This window comes from Coregonus lavaretus (genome assembly GCF_964263955.1).
Source record: "Coregonus lavaretus genome assembly, chromosome: 7".
Lineage (NCBI taxonomy): Eukaryota > Metazoa > Chordata > Actinopteri > Salmoniformes > Salmonidae > Coregonus > Coregonus lavaretus.
This window is the reverse complement of record NC_139994.1, coordinates 11,822,190-11,841,069: the sequence shown is the minus strand read 5'-3', so window position 1 is coordinate 11,841,069 and position 18,880 is coordinate 11,822,190. Positions and strand designations below refer to the sequence as shown.

Genomic DNA, 18,880 nt, shown 5'->3' with positions numbered 1-18,880 from the left:
CCCGGACTCAAAGAGGAGATCGAGAATAATCTTCCCTCTATAAAACGTTCTACACTTCTCCATTCTATGACCTCTCAAAGACTTGAAAAGAGAACAAACAAACAAAAAAATACATTCCTCTTATCTTTTCTTTACCTGAGAATGTCTGCATATGTAGACTGATAAAGCTGAAACTTTAGAACCACAACCCCCTCTGCATGAGACAGACTCCTAGACAGTCGGTAAGGACCAAGATGAGCCACGGTGGAACTAAAAGGGGTGTGGTAAGGAGGGTTGTAATGGACAAGGGCAGGCAAAACTGGAACTCATGGTTGACTGTATCAGGCTACTTGCCGTAAAGTGAGCGAACTGTTCCACAAGCCAAATATATAACACAGCTTTCACTTGAAATTTAACTGGGTTTTCTGGTCAGTGAGTTTCTACCCCGATGGACAACTGCCTTTCTCATGAAGAAGATAAATCCTCAGCGTTCTGTCTTCTGTTATTTGATGTTGTGTACAATATTTGTAAGAATGTGTTAAAATTCATATGACTAAATAAATATGCCTATGAATTAATTAAGTTTACTTCAAACACGTAAGATTCCGTTATTTTGCTGTTATTTTGCAATTCCCAGTGAAAAAGAAAAGTACTTACATTTCACAATTTTTCAGTCTGCCGATAAATATGATATTTCTTCCAGTTTTATTTCGGAGGGTTTGACAATGATACAGACATGTACTGTACGAAACACCAAATCGGGTCTACAAACAGCTATAAAAACAGTGAAGTGTCATAAGGAACAAACCACAAGCTTATCATCTTGCTCTCTCCAGCTAGATTACCATCTTTCCCACTCCTCACTACTCATGCACACAGCTGTTCACTCTAACACTTAATATACTTGAGATGTAACTAAAATGGGACTGTCGATTTGAGACTGCATCTAGTTTCATCCAAATTCACAAGAAATCTCATATTGAAACTATTGAACTCAGTCAACTGTGACAAAAAAAACTAAACAAAGCTGGCCAGTAAAAGCCTCAACACAAAACAGAAAACTTGTTTTTCCAATCAGCCAGATGATTTATGCAGTATTCTCTTAGGTGCTTTGACGAGTACACCTGGGACAGTCTATAGAGACAGTCTGTAGACAGTAACTTACTACTAACACACTGAGGGGGGAGGGTTCCGGGGATGAGTTTGGGCAGCGTTGGTCGCGGCCGAGTTTGTGTGTGTGGCAGGCCCTCGTTGGTCGGGACCTTTTAAGGGCCAGCTGCGAGGCTCAGCGGGGGATGATTGGATCTGCAGGTACAGGGTTCCTGGCTGCCTGCCGCAGCCTGTACCTCAGCCCAGACCCTTCTCCCCTCAGCCCCCACACTGTCCCCCAGCCCAGACCATTCTCCCCTCAGCCCCCACACTGTCCCCCAGCCCAGACCCTTCTCCCCCCAGCCTCCACACTGTCCCCCAGCCCAGACCATTCTCCCCCCAGCCCTCACACTGTCCCCCAGCCCAGACCCTTCTCCCCCCAGCCCTCACACTGTCCCCCAGCCCAGACCCTTCTCCCCCCAGCCTCCACACTGTCCCCCAGCCCAGACCCTTCTCCCCCCAGCCTCCACACTGTCCCCCAGCCCAGACCATTCTCCCCCCAGCCCCCACACTGTCCCCCAGCCCATTCTCCCCCCCAGCCCGGACCATTCTCCCCCCAGCCCCCACACTGTCCCCCAGCCCAGACCCAACCAACCCGTCTGGGGGCAAAGGAAGCCTGCACACCTCTGGAATTCCTCCCCCTGTCCCTGGTCATGTCTAGATTGGATACAGCTTTTCAAATTGACATCAAAAGTGTATTTTTTGTTTTTCCATTTTAGCTAACCCGAACCACTTTCCTAATTCTCCTAAATCTGCTACGAAAAAAGTCAATGAAGACAAAACCCTATCCCCTTTCTCTCTCGTCGCCAAGCCCCTAAAAGAAACAAACCCTTCCCTCCAGCTCATCCAACCGGTTTGTCTCCAAATCTCTGTCTCTCGGTCGGTCTCTGCTAGAGAGAGCTGTGTGTCCACTACTCCCTGACCTCCAGGCCACCCCCTGCTCCCTACTCTCTTTCCCCCCCACCAGGGCTGCCTCCCGCTGGGGCCCGACCTCGTGGTTGGCCCCTGCTGTCACTCTCACCCATCAGCCCTGTCACAGGCAGCGGTGGAAACCAAATGTGGAAATGTTCATGACCGTGTGGAGAGAGGCTAGCTGCTCTTTTTCCTTTCATTCACAACAATCTGAACAAACCCACTAACCTCTGTGCGTGTTTGCATTTCTAATGGAAACTAAATACATATTTGCAATGTAATGTTTAAACAGTACACTATAACCATGGATTCAAGTGTTCTGTTGATTACTTGGTTAGATCAGTGACTTGGGTCAAAACGATTTCAAGATGAATACAGGATTTGCGTAAAAAGCTGAAATTTGAATTAAGAGCATAACAATGTTCCTTAGTATAGGGAAATCTGGAATACACGCCAACCCACATTGTGAGATCAACACTGGGACGTGAATGCAAATGGATGGGCAGCAGAATTTGACTACTTCAAGGTTAAACGAACATGGTTTCACCTATTAAACTTCCAAGTAAAGATACTGTCTGTTCCTCCGTGTCCTGCTGTGGTCCTGCAAAGAGACAGAGTGCAGAGGTAATGTCTTTCCTTGCTGTCTCGACCGTCACAGAACAAGTGAAGTGAACCCCACCATTCAGATTAACACCAGAGAGTACCGTCTCTGTATGGCTGTGGGGACAGTGAATCCGGGTAAGCTACCTATGGTGTTAGAAATGGTAACGTTGGTCGGTTGGTCTCTTAAGTCCCCATGGGTCCCATTCAGGCCTAGGGAATGGTTAGCAGTTAGCAGACGCAAGCCAGCTCATAGAGACTCATGTCTGGTCTGTAGACCGTAGAAGCTCTCCTCTCCAGTCAAGCCCAATGAGAGGATGACTGAGGGGGGCCAGGGGAGGGCGGCTCACCCTACACAGGGCTGGGGCTAACCACAGTGGGATGATTGTGGATCTGGGGTGCAGAAACCATAACTTAGCGACACAGAAGACCCTTAGCTCTGCCAGATGAGTCCCTCTTCTGACACTGCAGCTGGAAACCAGGGGTCCTCCCACCTGAACCACCTCCTCCCACTTTTTAATTTCCAACATCTTATGTTGTACGGCCGTACTGTAGGAAACAGGGCCCATAAAAATATATCTGTTTGTTATTTAGCAAAATTGCAAATCCAACATTTCTGAGAGAGGTCGCGACGAGGTCAGGCACTCATTCAGTGAGGCGGAGTGTAACGTCTGCTCGCCACGGCTGTCGCGCCACGGTGCAGCGAGGTCCGCACGCCACGCTAACTTGATAAATAAACATTCTAAAGGATCCTCGTACACGCGGTTTAACCTTGGGAGTGAGTACAGCATGTGGAAACTTTGCATTCCGACCGAGCCCGTCCAGGTTTTTCCAAAATGGGTTTTCCACCTGGGCGAAAGCATCCGGTACATCATTCAGAGAAAATCTTTATTTATTGAAAATTAAATATCCAATGATGCCCTGAAGCTTTCCTTTCCCTCCCCTCCACTACAGCCCACAGGTATTAAGACAAAAGAGAAAGCCATCGGGTAAAGAGAACGAGGCAATCCCTCGCTTGTGCCTTAGAGAACGCAGCAGATGTCACAACTAAACGTAAACTCCTACATCCCAGTGATGTCAATTCCATTCATTTTCTCCCCACATGGCCACCACAAAAACCTCCTACAAGCCACAGAAAGATTCATGAGTTTTAAATGGCACAAACGCATATTTTCACATGAAAATGAGGGGCGTTGCCAGACTAGATAGATACAGTGAAGGGAAAAAGTATTTGATTCCCTGCTGATTTTGTACGTTTACCCACTGACAAAGATATGATCAGTCTATAATTTTAATGGTAGGTTTATTTGAACAGTGAGAGACAGAATTAAATAAAAAAAATCCAGAAAAACGCATGTCAAAAATGTTATTAATTGATTTGCATTTTAATGAGGGAAATAAGTATTTGACCCCTCTGCAAAACCCTTGTTGGCAATCACAGAGGTCAGATGTTTCTTGTAGTTGGCCACCAGGTTTGCACACATCTCAGGAGGGATTTTGTCCCACTCCTCTTTGCAGAACTTCTCCAAGTCATTAAGGTTTCGAGGCTGACGTTTGGCAACTCGAACCTTCAGCTCCCTCCACAGATTTTCTATGGGATTAAGGTCTGGAGACTGGCTAGGCCAATCCAGGACCTTAATGTGCTTCTTCTTAAGCCACTCCTTTGTTGCTTTGGCCGTGTGTTTTGGGTCATCGTCATGCTGGAAAACCCATCCACGACCCTTTTCAATGCCCTGGCTGAGGGAAGGAGGTTCTCACCCAAGATTTGATGGTACATGGCCCTGTCCATCGTCCCTTTGATGCGGTGAAGTCATCCTGTCCCCTTAGCAGAAAAACACCCAGAAAGCATAATGTTTCCACCTCCATGTTTGACGGTGGGGATGGTGTTCTTGAGGTCATAGGCAGCATTCCTCCTCCTCCAAACACGGCGAGTTGAGTTGATGCCAAAAGAGCTCCATTTTGGTCTCATCTGACCACAACACTTTCACCCAGTTCTCCTCTGAATCATTCAGATGTTCATTGGCATCCTTCAGACGGGCCTGTATATGTGCTTTCTTGAGCAGGGGGACCTTGCGGGCGCTGCAGGATTTCAGTCCTTCACGGCGTAGTGTGTTACCAATTGTTTTCTTGGTGACTATGGTCCCAGCTGCCTTGAGATCATTGACAAGATCCTCTCGTGTAGTTCTGGGCTGATTTCTTGCCGTTCTCATGATCATTGCAACTCCACGAGGTAAGCTCTTGCATGGAGCCCCAGGCCGAGGGAGATTGACAGTTATTTTGTGTTTCTTCCATTTGCGAATAATCGCACCAACTGTTGTCACCTTCTCACCAAGCTGCTTGGCGATGGTCTTGTAGCCCATTCCAGCCTTGTGTAGGTCTACAATCTTGTCCCTGACATCCTTGGAGAGCTCTTTGGTCTTGGCCATGGTGGAGAGTTTGGAATCTGATTGATTGATTGCTTCTGTGGACAGGTGTCTTTTATATAGGTAACAAGCTGAGATTAGGAGCACTCCCTATAAGAGTGTGCTCCTAATCTCAGCTCGTTACCTGTATAAAAGACACCTGGGAGCCAGAAATCTTTCTGATTGAGAGGGGGTCAAATACTTATTTCCCTCATTAAAATGCAAATCAATTTATAACATTTTTGACATGCGTTTTTCTGGATTTTTTTGTTGTTATTCTGTCTCTCACTGCTCAAATAAACCTACCATTAAAATTATAGACTGATCATGTCTTTGTCAGTGGGAAAACGTACAAAATCAGCAGGGGATCAAATACTTTTCCCCCTCACTGTAGAGGACTTTCTGCGAGAGGAAAAGAGAGGGGATAAAGACAGACGGGAGTCGAGGTGAGGACAGCTTTTCTGCCACACTCCTCTCTTCCTCATTTTCTTCCTAGTAGACCCAGAGCCGTAAAGGATTTTTACAACCCCAGTCTCTGTAAAAACTGTGCCGCTCTGACAGGGGAGAGAAAGTGGGGGAACCGGGCCCGGCCTGGTGTGAAGGAGAAATAAAGCAGTCTAGACATCTCATCTCTCAGCTGTGCCGAAGGTGAGCGCTTCAAGCATTCTGCTTGCCCCACATCCCAGTCAACACTCACCACCACCCCTCTTCACTCAAACCCCCGTCCCCCGCTTCCCTCCCCAGGGTTTCGCCTCACAATCCCACCCCCATCTCCGAACCCCTCCTTACAACCGAAACACATGGAAGCCCCCGCTGGCAGTTGGTTTCAATCAGGCCTTCTGGCAACAGGACACACACTGGGCCAACTGGGAGCCGTGCTGAATACCGGATGAGAAGGAAGTCCTAAAAACCACGGAACGACAGGTGGCTGCTTTGGCAGCCCCACTCTCCCCCCCAACCTCCTCCCTCCTCTCTTAAAAACACCCTCCACCTTCACGCACCTGCAAGGGTCCGGCGTGCCGCGGCCGGGGGTCCCGTTTGCTCTGTCGGAGCAGCACGCGATTCGCCCAGCCACTTCTTAAGACCACCCCCCACCCAGACAAGCAGCTCTGGATCAACATTCCCCCACCGACTTACAAAAACACAACCCTGCTTCTCCTTAAAAATACTATTAAAAAGAGATTTCCTGCTGACAGTGCAGTGACAGGCCAAGATTCCACATAATTTACTACCTATCTGTCAATTTTATCACCATATTGATTTCAGCAGTGCTGCAGAGCCTGAATGCAAACCTTTGTGTCCCTAGGACAGGAACATTTTGGTAAGTAGTTCATCCTGGGCCAATGCAAATGATATACCAGCTCCTCTGAGGCCTCTCACTGTACTTTTTTTGGCCTGGGGCCCAGAGCAGCACAGCACACTAATCAATATCAGACTGTGTGAGGAGACACTGAATGCATCTACTAGGTAACCTGCTAAGGGGACTCCATCAATCATGACAGTGTTTCAGGGTCCGTGTCATACACGTCAGCACCGGCCAGGCTGCATTCAGATGACCACACCGAATATGTGGACTGACTTAACCCATAACCAGCCAGTATGGAATTGAAATATTGTGGGGGGGGGGGGGTAAAATGAGACCAGGTGGCCGGGGGTAGGCCTAGACTCCGGACTGTTTCCAAGAACGATACGGAACGGAAGCCATTTGAGGCGATGACAAAAATGTGTGTCAAAAATGAGTGGTCACAAGTGGAAATCTCTCACAGTCACAAATAGGTATGGACAGGCATTCACATACTGTAGGTATCTTTACCCAGGTAGAAATCCTCAAAATGGGTTGGATTGAAAAATACTCTACTTTGGAAAAGTAGGCTTCATAATATCGAGAAATACATGTTTAGCATCATGACATCCAACTGGAAGGCAACAGAGTATGGGAGTGGGAGTCAGTGGGCGGGAGAGGGGCCAATATGTCTCCTTATGGAATCTTTATGAATGTCCTACCGTCTAATGCTGTTAACAGAACGCCACCCACGTTCTATTAGGTTTAATTGGATAAATCTTTAAGAATGGATTCTTGAACAAAATCACTCTGTTTTTTAATAGCAGACATTTCATAAAAACCAAGGCCATGTCTAGCACAAAATATATTAATCATCCATCTTCAACTAAAATGTCTTCCAAATGGCTGAGGGAGAAAAAGCTAAACAAAAAGACCCTAGACCCTATTCGAACGTCAGGTCTGGTTGTTCCTCTAATAAAGGAGAGGAAAAACAGAATAATCTATTGTGAGCGAATAAGCAGTCATTTTGAGTTAAAATCAAAACACAGATATTGGAAAATTAGAGTTGATGATGTCTTTGGGTTAAGGCGCAACCAACCAACGGCACTTCACCCATATCCACTATTCTTGACGGCTACATTGATTTCCATAAAGGACGTTTTTGTGGCCGCTGAGGGCTGGCAATGGTTATTTCATTCCAGCCGTCAAACGCAAGGCCCCATTCTCCGACCGATGCTGATGTACCTGGCTTGCGGTGTATGATCATAACTCTTGAACAACATGGACTTTACTGGTTGTAAAAATATAAAAATACTTAATATTTGGGGAGGGAGGTCGGTCGGGAGGGAGTTCGGTTGGGAGTCAAATGAATTGAATGAACAGGAGTGGGGGAGAGAAACAGAGTTAAATACTGTAGACTAGAGGAAGACCGTACAGGGCATGGGGCCACCTGTTTAACAAACTAGACCACAGCATTGAAACATCCTCTCCATACATACATGAAACATGTTCTCCAGTCTCACAAATGTATGGGATCTCTGCTATCCCATTTAAAAAGACAGGACTCACACCGAAGTTATTGGTGCTGGTCTCCTGAAAACACAAACATGCAAAGTGTTGGTCCCACAGAAAGTGTTGGTCCCATGTTTCATGAGCTGAAATAAAAGATCCCAGAAATGTTCACACAAAAAGCGTATTTCTCAAATGTTGTGCACACACACTTGTTTACATTCGTGTTAGTGAGCATTTCTCCTTTGCCAAGATAATCCATCCACCTGACAGGTATGGCATATCAAGAAGCTGATTAAACAGCATGGCCATTACACAGGTGCACATTGTGCAGGGGACAATAAAAAAGGACACTAAAATGTGCAGTTGTCACAACAATGCCACAGATGTCAAGTTTTGAGGGAGCATGCAGTTGGCATGCCGACTGCAGGAATGTCAACCAGAGCTGTGAATTGAATGTTCATTTCTCTAACATAAGCCACCCTCAACATAATTTTAGAGAATTTGGCAGTATGTCCAACTGAACTCAAAACCGCGAACCACTTGGAACCACGCCAGGACCTCCACATCCAGCTTCTTCACCTGCGACATCATCTGAGACCAGCCACCCGGGCAGCTGATGAAACTGTGGGTTTGCACAACCGAAGGATTTATGCACAGTCAGAAACCGTCTCAGGGTAGCTCATCTGTGTGCTCATCGTCCTTACCAGGGTCTTGACCTGACTGCAGTTCGGCGTCGTAACAGACTTCAGTGGGCAAATACTCACCTTGGATGGCCACTGGCACGCTGGAGAAGTGATGAATCCCGGTTTCAACTGTAACAGGCAGATGGCAGACAGCGTGTATTGCGTCGTGTGAGTGAGCAGTTGTCAATGTTGTGAAAAGAGTGGCCCATGGTGGCGGTGGGGTTATGGTATGGGCAGGCATAAGCTACGGACAATGAACACAATTGCATTTTAAATCGATGGCAATTTGAATGCACAGAGATACCGTTACGAGATCCTGAGGCCCATTGTCGTGCCATTCATCCGCCGCCATCATCTCATGTTTCAGCATGATAATGCCCAACCCCATGTCGCAAGGGTCTGTGCAGAATTCCTGGAAGCTGAAAATATCCCAGTTCTTCCATGGCCTGCATACTCACCAGACATGTCCCCCATTGAGCATGTTTGGGATGCTCTGGATCGGCGTGTACAAAGGAGATGTGTCGCACTGCATGAGGCAAATGGTGGTCACACCAGATACTGACTGGTTTTCTGATCCATGCCCCTGCTTTTAGTTTACATTTTTAAAGGTAACTGTGACCAACAGACGCATATCTGTATTCCCAGTCATGTGAAAATCGATAGATTAGGGTCTAATGATTGTATTTCAATTGACTGATTTCCTTATAATGAACTGTAACTCAGAAAAACATCTTAGAAAAGTGTTGCATTTGGCATTTTTCTTCAGTATGTATGTATGTATGTATGTATGTATGTATGTATGCATGTATGTACACATATATGCAGTGCATTCGGAAAGTATTCAGACCCCTTCACTTTTTCCACATGATTTTTTTCCATCATCAAACTACACACAATACCCCATAAGGTCAAAGCAAAAACAGGTTTTTATACTTTTTTGCAAATGTATAAAAAATAAAAACTGAAATATCACATTTACAGTATTCAGACCCTTTACGCAGTACTTAGTTGAAGCACCTTTGGCAGTGACTACAGCCTCAAGTCTTCTTGGGTATGACGCTACAAGCTTGGCACACCTGTATTTGGTGAATTCCTCCCATTCTTCTCTGCAGATCCTCTCAAGCTCTGTCAGGTTGGATGGGGAGTGTCGCTGCACAACTATTTTCAGGGATAGTCACAACTACTCCAGAGATGTCACCTCCCTGACCAAGGCCCTTCTCCCCCGATTGCTCAGTTTGGCTGGGCAGCCAGCTCTATGAAGAGTCTTGGTGGTTCCAATCTTCTTCCATTTAAGAATGATGGAGGCCACGGTGTTCTTGGGGACCTTCAATGCTGCAGAATTTCTTTTGGTACCCTTTCCCAGATCTGTGCCTCGACACAATCCTGTTTCGGAGCTCTACGGACAATTCCTTTGAGCTCATGGCTTGGTTTTTGCTCTGTCAACTGTGGGACCTTATATAGACAGGTGTGTGCCTTTCCAAATCATGTCCAATCAATTGAATTTACCACAGGTGGAGACCTATCAAGTTGTAGAAACATTTCAAGGATGATCAATGGAAACAGGATGGACCTGCGCTAAATTTCGAGTCTCATAGCAAAGGGTCTGAATACTTATGTAAATAAGGTATCTGATTTGTATATTGTATAAAATTTGATTTCAAAAGTACAAACTGTTTTCGCTTCGTCATTATGGGGTATTGTGTGTAGATAAGATACTTTAAAAAAAATACATTTTAGAATAAGTCTGTAAAGTAACAAAATGTGGAAAAAGTCAAGGGGTTTGAATACTTTCCGAATGCACTGCATATATACACACACAGTTTATTAGGGACACCCATCCAGTACTGGATTGGACCCTACTTGGAAAACAGAACAGCCTGAATTCTTCAGGGAACAGATTCTATGAGTCTTTAACATTCCACAGGGGTGTTGATCTATGCTGACGGCGGTACACCACCGCCACCAGCCTGTACCGTTGACACCAGGCAGGATGGATCCATGGACTCATTTTGCTTACGCCAAATCCTGACTCTGCCATCAGCATGATGCAACAGAAACCGGTATTCGTCAGACCAGGCAGTGTTTTTCCACTCAATTGTCCAGTGTTGGTGATCGCGTGCCCACTGGAGATGCTTCTTCTTGTTTTTAGCTGATAGGGGTGGAACCTGGTGTGGTCGTCTGCTGCAATTGCCCATCCGAGTTGTGTGTTCCGAGATGTCGTTCTGCACACCACTGTTCTACAAATAATGGCGCAGTATGTTTGTGGCCTGCCTGTTAGCTTATACGATTCTCAGTCAACAAGATATTTTTCGCCCACAGGACTGCTGCTGACTGGGATGATTTTTGTTTGTTACACCATTCTCGGTAAACCCTAGACACTGTCGTGCATGAAAAACCCAGGAGGGCGGACGTTTCTGATACACTTGATCCTGCGTGCCTGGCACCGACGATCATACCACACTCAGTTGCTTATGTCACTTGTTTTGCACATTCTAACGTTCAATCAAACAGTAACCGAATGCCTCAATGCCCGTCTGCCTGCTTTATATAGCAAGCAACGGCCACATGACTCACTGTCTGTAGGAGTAATCAATTCTTGTGAACATGTACCTAATAAACTGGCCAGTGAGTGAGTGAAAATAAATTAGATAGATATATGTAGGCTCTCCATGCACTGGGAGAGGGGGTGATATCAGGCCTACTCCTCAGGCCCCTTCCTGGTCTAGGGTTGTGTTGAAATAGACCCCCTGGTCCACGTTCCCTTAATTGATTAGATTTCATGGCTGGAACGCAGCTACATGACCAGAGGAAAAAATTGAACTCCCTTGGTGATGGCTCTAAACTCAATAATAGGGAAGAGGGACCTGGTAGAGGCTTGAGGCCATTGCCCATGGCCTCAGTTTAGCTAGGGAACAGCCAGCAAACTCACCGATAGCTAAACATGCCTCTGGGCCTCTCCTGAATTCAGAGTTGATATCCGGCTCTCTTTTCCCTAATCCACACAGGCAGGTTTTTGTTACATTTTACCGTAGCTACTACACTCAGGAGGAACCTGAAACAATTAACACGCTGTTCCCGACGAGACTCTGGCTCAATCAGTGCATCGAGGCTGAACACTGAAGACAGGGGAGGGAGGGAAGAAAAAAGCAAGAGACATAGTGAGAGGGAGGGGAGATGGAGACAGACAAGAGTGACAGAGAGAGGGGGAAAAGTGGAAGGAGACAAAGGAAAGTTTGACCTCCTCAGCCAAAAGTGACACTGGGTCCAGATCACGCCGTGTCCTGTCCTTTCTAGCTGGTCCAGGATTTCAACACTGGAAATATAACCATCCTCTCTCTGTGTCTGCTGTCAATCAGGGGTGCTAATAGAAACAGAGGAGGACACTGTGGTCTGGTCTCCCTCATTCAGTCAGAGCTGCCAATCCCAGTCCTGCCCAACTGTGAAAATCCCAACTTTTAAAAATGTTTTTACTGCCATCACAACTCCGACTGGAAGCGGCATGGATACCATCTGGAAGGCATTAGAAACCGCCACCTGGAGACATCCCAATCACAAAATTAAATTTTGGGATTACCAAAATTTTACGGAAAAAACTCTCTTCCAGACATAAGGGCCTCTATTTCCCCCCCCCCCCCCCATTTTCAAAATCTGGTTTCATCAGATTTCCAAGAGGAGGGTGAAAGAGTAAGAGGATGAAGGAGGTGGTGGGAGGAGGAGGATGAGGAAGAAGGATGAGGAGGGATATGAGTCTGGTCTCTAAGCTCTTGGTTAAACGGGACACCCAACAGGTCACATCGTCGCGAGCCTGTTTGTTATGGTTGGTAATGAAATGAAAATAAGCCGCCTCCTATAGGCTGCTTGCTCCCGAGCACCTGAGAGTTCTGAGCGAGGAACAGCCTTCCTGAAGCAGATAGGATCACACAATTAAAGCCAGTCTACGTCTGAAACGCTCCTGTCATTGATTAGGCTGGAATAACAGAAGGGAGAAAGGGATTTAGGATGTAAGGAGAGAAATATATAAAAGGCGTAGGCCGTCTCACAGCAGAGGAACCTAACCCTAACATATCCTAGATGTTAGATATAGGCAAGCTATTGAAGGAACTTCGATCTTGAGGTCATGAAAAAAGGCTTGATTTGACCGAAACATGGAAAGGAAACCATGTGTACGAGCGCAGAATAATTTTCATCAATGATGATGATGGAGTTGTGTGTCTTATTAGATTCCCAGCACCGCTCAAGAGACGCAATGTGCTGGTGTGGTGTGCATGTTGATATGAATTAGCTCTCTGGAAACTCTCGTCTTGGCACGAATGTTGGTTCTACACCCAAGGGTGCACTCAAAAGACGGGCTGAACTGTGTTCTGTTCCTGTGGACCTGCTGGTAAATCAAGCAGCACAGCATCCCAGGGTCATCCAAGGTTGTCAGGTGGAGAGTTTAAAATGGCTGCCAAGTATGCATCTCCCTCTCCCCTATCCTGAGCCCACACCTCACTTCAAATGGGCCATTGCTATCTGCTCTGGAGTTCGCCAACCACTGAACTGCTCAATGTGATTGCCAGATATGGTCCTCAACATGACCCGTACAGTCCGACTTACAACGACAAATCTCCATAAAGTCAAAAGATGTCCAACAAACCGGTTGGTCAGTAATGCACACACTAAAATGGATATTATGCCATGTCAAAGTGTTGAATGCACCAAACACGTAGGCCTACCAAGTTTCATGTGCCTACAGCAGACAAAAGAACAAGGATGTTTTACTTTAAGTCTGTCGCTTTTCACTGATTCCTAACTTAAAATTCTGATGTAATCTACCCTTGTGCCGTAGTCTCGCAAGAAATACAGCTTTACTCAGAGAGAGAGAAACAAAAAAAAAAGTGATTTCATCAGCTCTACTGTCTATTACTAGCACCACAGAGGCCCCACCACGCTGGACCAAGACCCAGAGTTGTGTTTGCATCGTAGGGGCTTGGCAGGGGTACCCAGACTAAGTAGACAGGATCTGGGATGAGGAGTTCAGGGGTGGGGGGCATCATCATGGATGTCCTAAATATCAATTGCTGCTTCAAGAGAGCTGTCCAAGTCTCTGCTGAAGCAGCACCCAGACATTTTATGGTTGTCTGTGGCCCGTCAAAATCACAGCCTCGTTGTCCGAAAGCATTCCAGCTTCTCCTCCCTGGACGAGCCTCACAAGAACAGCCAAACGCGAGGCTCCGCTGTGAGCACAGCCACAAGACTGGGGGCACACACACACATGCACTCGCTCACTCTCCCAGCCTGTTAAAAGCTTTGGCAGCACTGACAACACAGTTCTGATTACCAATTTCCCAATTGAGCCTCCCCCCAAGCTCCTGATCCCTAGCACACACACTCCCTAAATCAAATCTAATTTTATTTGTCACATGGTTTGTAAACAGGTGTAGACTAACAGTGAAATGTTTACTTATGGGCCCTTCCCAACAACGCAGAGGGAAAAAGAGAAATAATAACACAAGGAATAAATACACAAGTAACGATAACTACACGGGGTACCAGTACCGAGTCGATGTGCAGGGGTACGAGTTAATTGAGGTAGAAACTGCATGTACATATAGGTAGGGATAAAGTGACTAGGCAACATGACAGATTAACAGTAGCAGCAGCGTATGTGATGAGTCAAAAGAGTTAGTGCAAAGAGGGCCAACGCAGATAGTTAAACAATAGCAAACCAACTAACTATTTAGCAGTCTTATGGTTTGGGGGTAGAAGCTGTTCAGGGTCCTGTTTCCAGAATTGGTGCATCAATGCACCGCTTGCGTGCGTGCGGTAGCAGAGAGAACAGTCTTTGACAATTTTTAAGGCCTTCCTCTGACACCACCTGGTATAGAGGTCCTGGATGGCAGGCTCGGCCCCAGTGATGTACTGAGCCGTACGTGCTGTGTGGATGGATGCCAAGCAGATGCCATACCAGGCAGTAATGCAGCCAGTCAAGATGCTCTCAATGGTGCAGCTGTAGAACTTTGAGGATCTGAGGGCCCATGCCAAATCTTTTTTCATGACTGTGTTGGTGTGTGTGGACTATTATACCGTGCATTCAGAAAGTACTCACACCCCTTGACTTTCTCCACATTTTGTTACAACCTTATTCTAAAATGTATGATAGTTTTCCCCTCATCAATCTACACACAATACCCCATAATCACAAAGCAAAAACAGGTTTAGACATTTTTGCAAATGTATATAAATAAAAAAACGGAAAAAATCACATTTACATAAGTATTTAGACCCTTTACTAAGTACTTTATTGAAGCACATTTGGCAGCGATTACAGCCATGAGTCTTGGGTTTGACGCTACAAGCTTGGCTCACCTGTATTTGGGGAGTTTCTCCCATTCTTCTCTGCAGATCCTCTCAAGCGCTGTCAGGTTGGATGGGAAGTGTCTCTGCACAGCTATTATCAGGTCTCTCCAAAGATGTTAGATCGGGTTCAAGTCCAGATTCTGGCTGGGCCACTCAAGGACATTCAGAGACTTGTCCCGAAGCCACTCCTGCGTTGTGTGCTTAGGGGTTGTTGTCCTTAGGGTCGTTGTCCTGTTGGAAGGTGAACCTTTGCCCCAGTCTGAGGTCCTGAGCGCTCTGGAGCAGGTTTTCATCAAGGATCTCTGTAATAAGCTCCGTTCATCTTTCCCTCGATCACAACTAGTCTCCTAGTCCCTGCCGCTGAAAAACATCCCCATAGCATGATGCTGCCACCACCATGCTTCACCGTAGGGATGGTGCCAGGTTTCCTCCAGATGTGATGCTTGGCATTCAGGCCAAAGAGTTCCATCTTGGTTTCATCAGACCAGAGAATCTTGATCATCATGGTCTGAGAGTCCTTTAGGTGCCTTTTGGCAAACTCCAAGCGGGCTGCCATGTGCCTTTTACTGAGGAGTGGCTTCCGTCTGGCCACTCTACCATAAAGGCCTGATTGGTGGAGTGCTGCTGAGATGGTTGTCCTTCTGGAAGGTTCTCCCATCTCCACAGAGGAACTTTGGAGCTCTGTCAGAGTGACCATCGGGTTCTTGGTCACCTCGCTGACCAAGTCCCTTCTTCTCCGATTGCTCAGTTTGGCCAGCTCTAGGAAGAGTCTTGGTGGTTCCAAACTTCCTCCATTTAAGAATGATGGAGGCCACTGTGTTCTTGGACCCAGGTTCGATCCCGGGATGTATCAAAACTGGCCGTGATCGGGAGTCCCATAGGGCGTTGCACAATCGCGCTCTAGCGACTCCTTGTGGCAGGCCGGGCGCCTGCAGGTTGACCTCGGTCGTCAGTTGAACAGTGTTCCCTCCGTTACATTGGTGCGGCTGGCTTCCGGGTTAAGTGGGCCGGTGTTATGAAGCGCGGTTTGGCGGGTCATGTTTCGGAGGACGCATTACATTTACATTTTAGTCATATAGCAGACGCTCTTATCCAGAGCGACTTAAAGTTAGTGCATACATAATTTTTTATACCCCCCGTGGGAAACGAACCCACAACCCTGGCGTTGCAAACGCCATGCTCTACCAACTGAGCTACATCCCTGCAGGCCATTCCCTCCCCTACTTTCCGAATGCACTGTAATTCCTTAGTGATGTGGATACCGAGGAACTTGAAGCTCTCGACCCACTCCACTACAGCGACGTCCACTGTTTCCTGTAGTCCACGCTCAGCTCCTTTGTCTTGCTGACGTTGAGGGAGAGGTTGTTTTCCTGGCACCACAATTACTATAGGTTGTCTCATTGTCATTGGTGATCAGACCAACCACTGTCGTGTTGTCAGCAAACTAAATGACTGGTGTTGGAGTTGTGCACGGCCACGCAGTCGTGTGTGAACAGGAAGTACAGGAGCGGACTAAGCGCGCAACCTTGAGTGACCCCCGTGTTGAGGGTCAGCGTGGCGGATGGGTTGTTGCCCACCCTCACCACCTGGGGGCGGCCAGTCAGGAATTCCAGGATCCAGTTGCAGAGGGAGTTCTTCAATCACAGGGTTTTTCGCTTAGTGATGAGCTTGGAGGCCACTATAGTGTTGAACACTGAGCTATAGTCAATGAAAAGCATTCTCATGTAGGTGTTCCTCTTGTCCAGGTGGGAGAGGGCAGTGCGGAGTACAATAGAGATTGCGTCATCTGTGGATCTGTTGGGGCGGTATGCGAATTGGAGTGGGTCCAGGGTGTTTGGGATGATGGTGTTGATGTAAGCCATGACCAGCCTTTCAAAGCATTTCATGGCTACAGATGTGAGTGCTACAGGGCGAAAGTAATTTAGACAGGTTACCTTTGCATTCTTGGGGACAGGGACTATGTTGGTCTGCATGAAACATGTAGATATTACAGTCTGGGTCAGGGAAAGGTTGAACATGTCAGTGAAGACACTTTCCAGCTGGTCAGCACATGATCTGTGTGTGCGTCCTGGTAATCCGTCTGGCCTTGCGGCCTTGTGAATGTTAACCTGTTTAAAAATGTCTTACTCACATCGGCTACGGCTTCCTTGTCTAGTGTGCTACTGAATTGAATTCTGTGCACAGGTCCCATTGAGCAGTAGCTGCGCAGAGGCAGGAAGCAGCAGGCACAGTTGGGAGCTCGGGTTCTCTCTCTCTCCCCTCCCTCTATTCCACAATGTGTCTTCATTCATCTCACAGAGCACATGGAAAAGCCATTGCGGGGGAAAAAGCCCCTTCCTGCCGGCGAGGAGGCCTCGGACAGGCGCTGCTGCAGTCTCACGTATTCCCCCTTCACTCCGCGAAACAGGAAATAGCCCTTTATTACAAAGGAGGAAGGTAAGAAGAGGAGAGGGGGATGTAAAAAAAAAATAATAGCGAGATTATTGGCCGTCTGCCGTTTTATTTGTAGACAACTTGTGCGCAGACGGAGGGCTGCCTGCGAAGGGACGGCGAGGAGGCTTTGGGAGGCCTGAGAGGGAACCCTATCTGCTGTCCCCAGGCAGGGGGCTAATTTAACGCAGACCAAACAGGCCAGGACCACCGTGGTTCCACTCATGCGGGACAGCAGCAACACCGTGACCACACAGGCTAGAGCAGACCAGACGAAGGCTCAAGGGTTGAAGAGAGTAAATCCTTAAATAAGGGGAAAGTTAATACTTGGAGACAAAAAATAAAAAAATCTATTGCAATGAAATAAGAGGATTAAGAGAGAAAAGACTCATTCCATCTCTCCATAGAGGTGTGTTTTGACACTGTTAGACTGAGTAGGTGAGGTGAGGCTAAAGCCATCAGAGGAAGGATCAGGAAGAAGCCCCTTGGAGGAGGGTGGGTTTCTGCCTCTCCCTCAGTGGGAGATGCTCTCTGGAACACCTCTTCTTACCTTCCTCTCCCGTTCGTTCCATCCCTCTACCCAGCAGTCACTCTACTTGACATCCCTCGTTTCCCCTCTTCCCTATATCCCTCCCTTTCCTCTTTTACATCTCCTATTATTTAGTGCAGTTTTTTTTCAACCAGAGCGCCTTGAGGAACTCACAGTTGTGCCGAGGAACCTTTCCTAATCATGATAAGTATTTGGAACACTCAATTATAAAATGTGACCTGTGGAATGAGAATGGAATTTTGAGTTGAGAGCACCAGTGCCGCTCTGATAATAGCCTACATTGAAATGCTTATGGTTCTAGCATCGACAGTGCAGTAATAGCTAACAATACAAAACAAACACAAATCAAAAAAAAGGAATTAAGAAAGAGCAAGGTTAGACTCCAGAATATAAAATATACACCGTGTACAAAACATTAGGAACACATGCTCTTTCCATGACAGACAGACCAGGTGAAAGCTATGATTGCTTATTGATGTCACTTGTTAAATCCACTGCAATCAGTGTAGATGAAGGGGAGGAGACAGGTTAAAGAAGGATTTTTAAGCCTTGAGACATGGATTGTGTATGTGTGCCATTCAGAAGGTGAATGGGAAAGTCAAAAGTTTTAAGTGCATTTGAACAGGGTGGGGTATGGTATTAGGTGCCAGGCGCACCGGTTTGTGTCAAGAACTGCAACGCTGCTGGGTTTTTCACGCTCAATAGTTTCCTGTGTGTATATCAAGAATGATCCAGCACCCAAAGGACATCCAGCCAACTTGACACAACTGTGGGAAGAATGGGAGTCAACACGTGTCAGCATCCCTGTGGAAAGGTTGACACCTTGTAGAGTCCATGCCCCAAAGAATTGAGGCTATTCTGAGGGCAAAAGGGGGTGCAACTCAATATTAGGAAGGTGTTCCTAATGTTATGTACACTCAGTGTATATGTACAGTACCAGTCAAAAGTTTGGACACACCTACTAATTCCAGGGTTTTTCTTTATTTTTACTATTTTCTACATTGTAGAATAATAGTGAAGACATCAAAACTATGAAATAACA

General features: G+C 46.7%; 1 protein-coding gene across 3 annotated transcripts in view; it reads right to left on the bottom strand.

Moving 5' to 3' along the window:
* Nucleotides 1-18,880, bottom strand: part of bop1 (BOP1 ribosomal biogenesis factor) — a 109,397-nt gene that overhangs the window by 61,834 nt on the left and 28,683 nt on the right. The gene's annotated exons all lie outside the window — the stretch shown is intronic.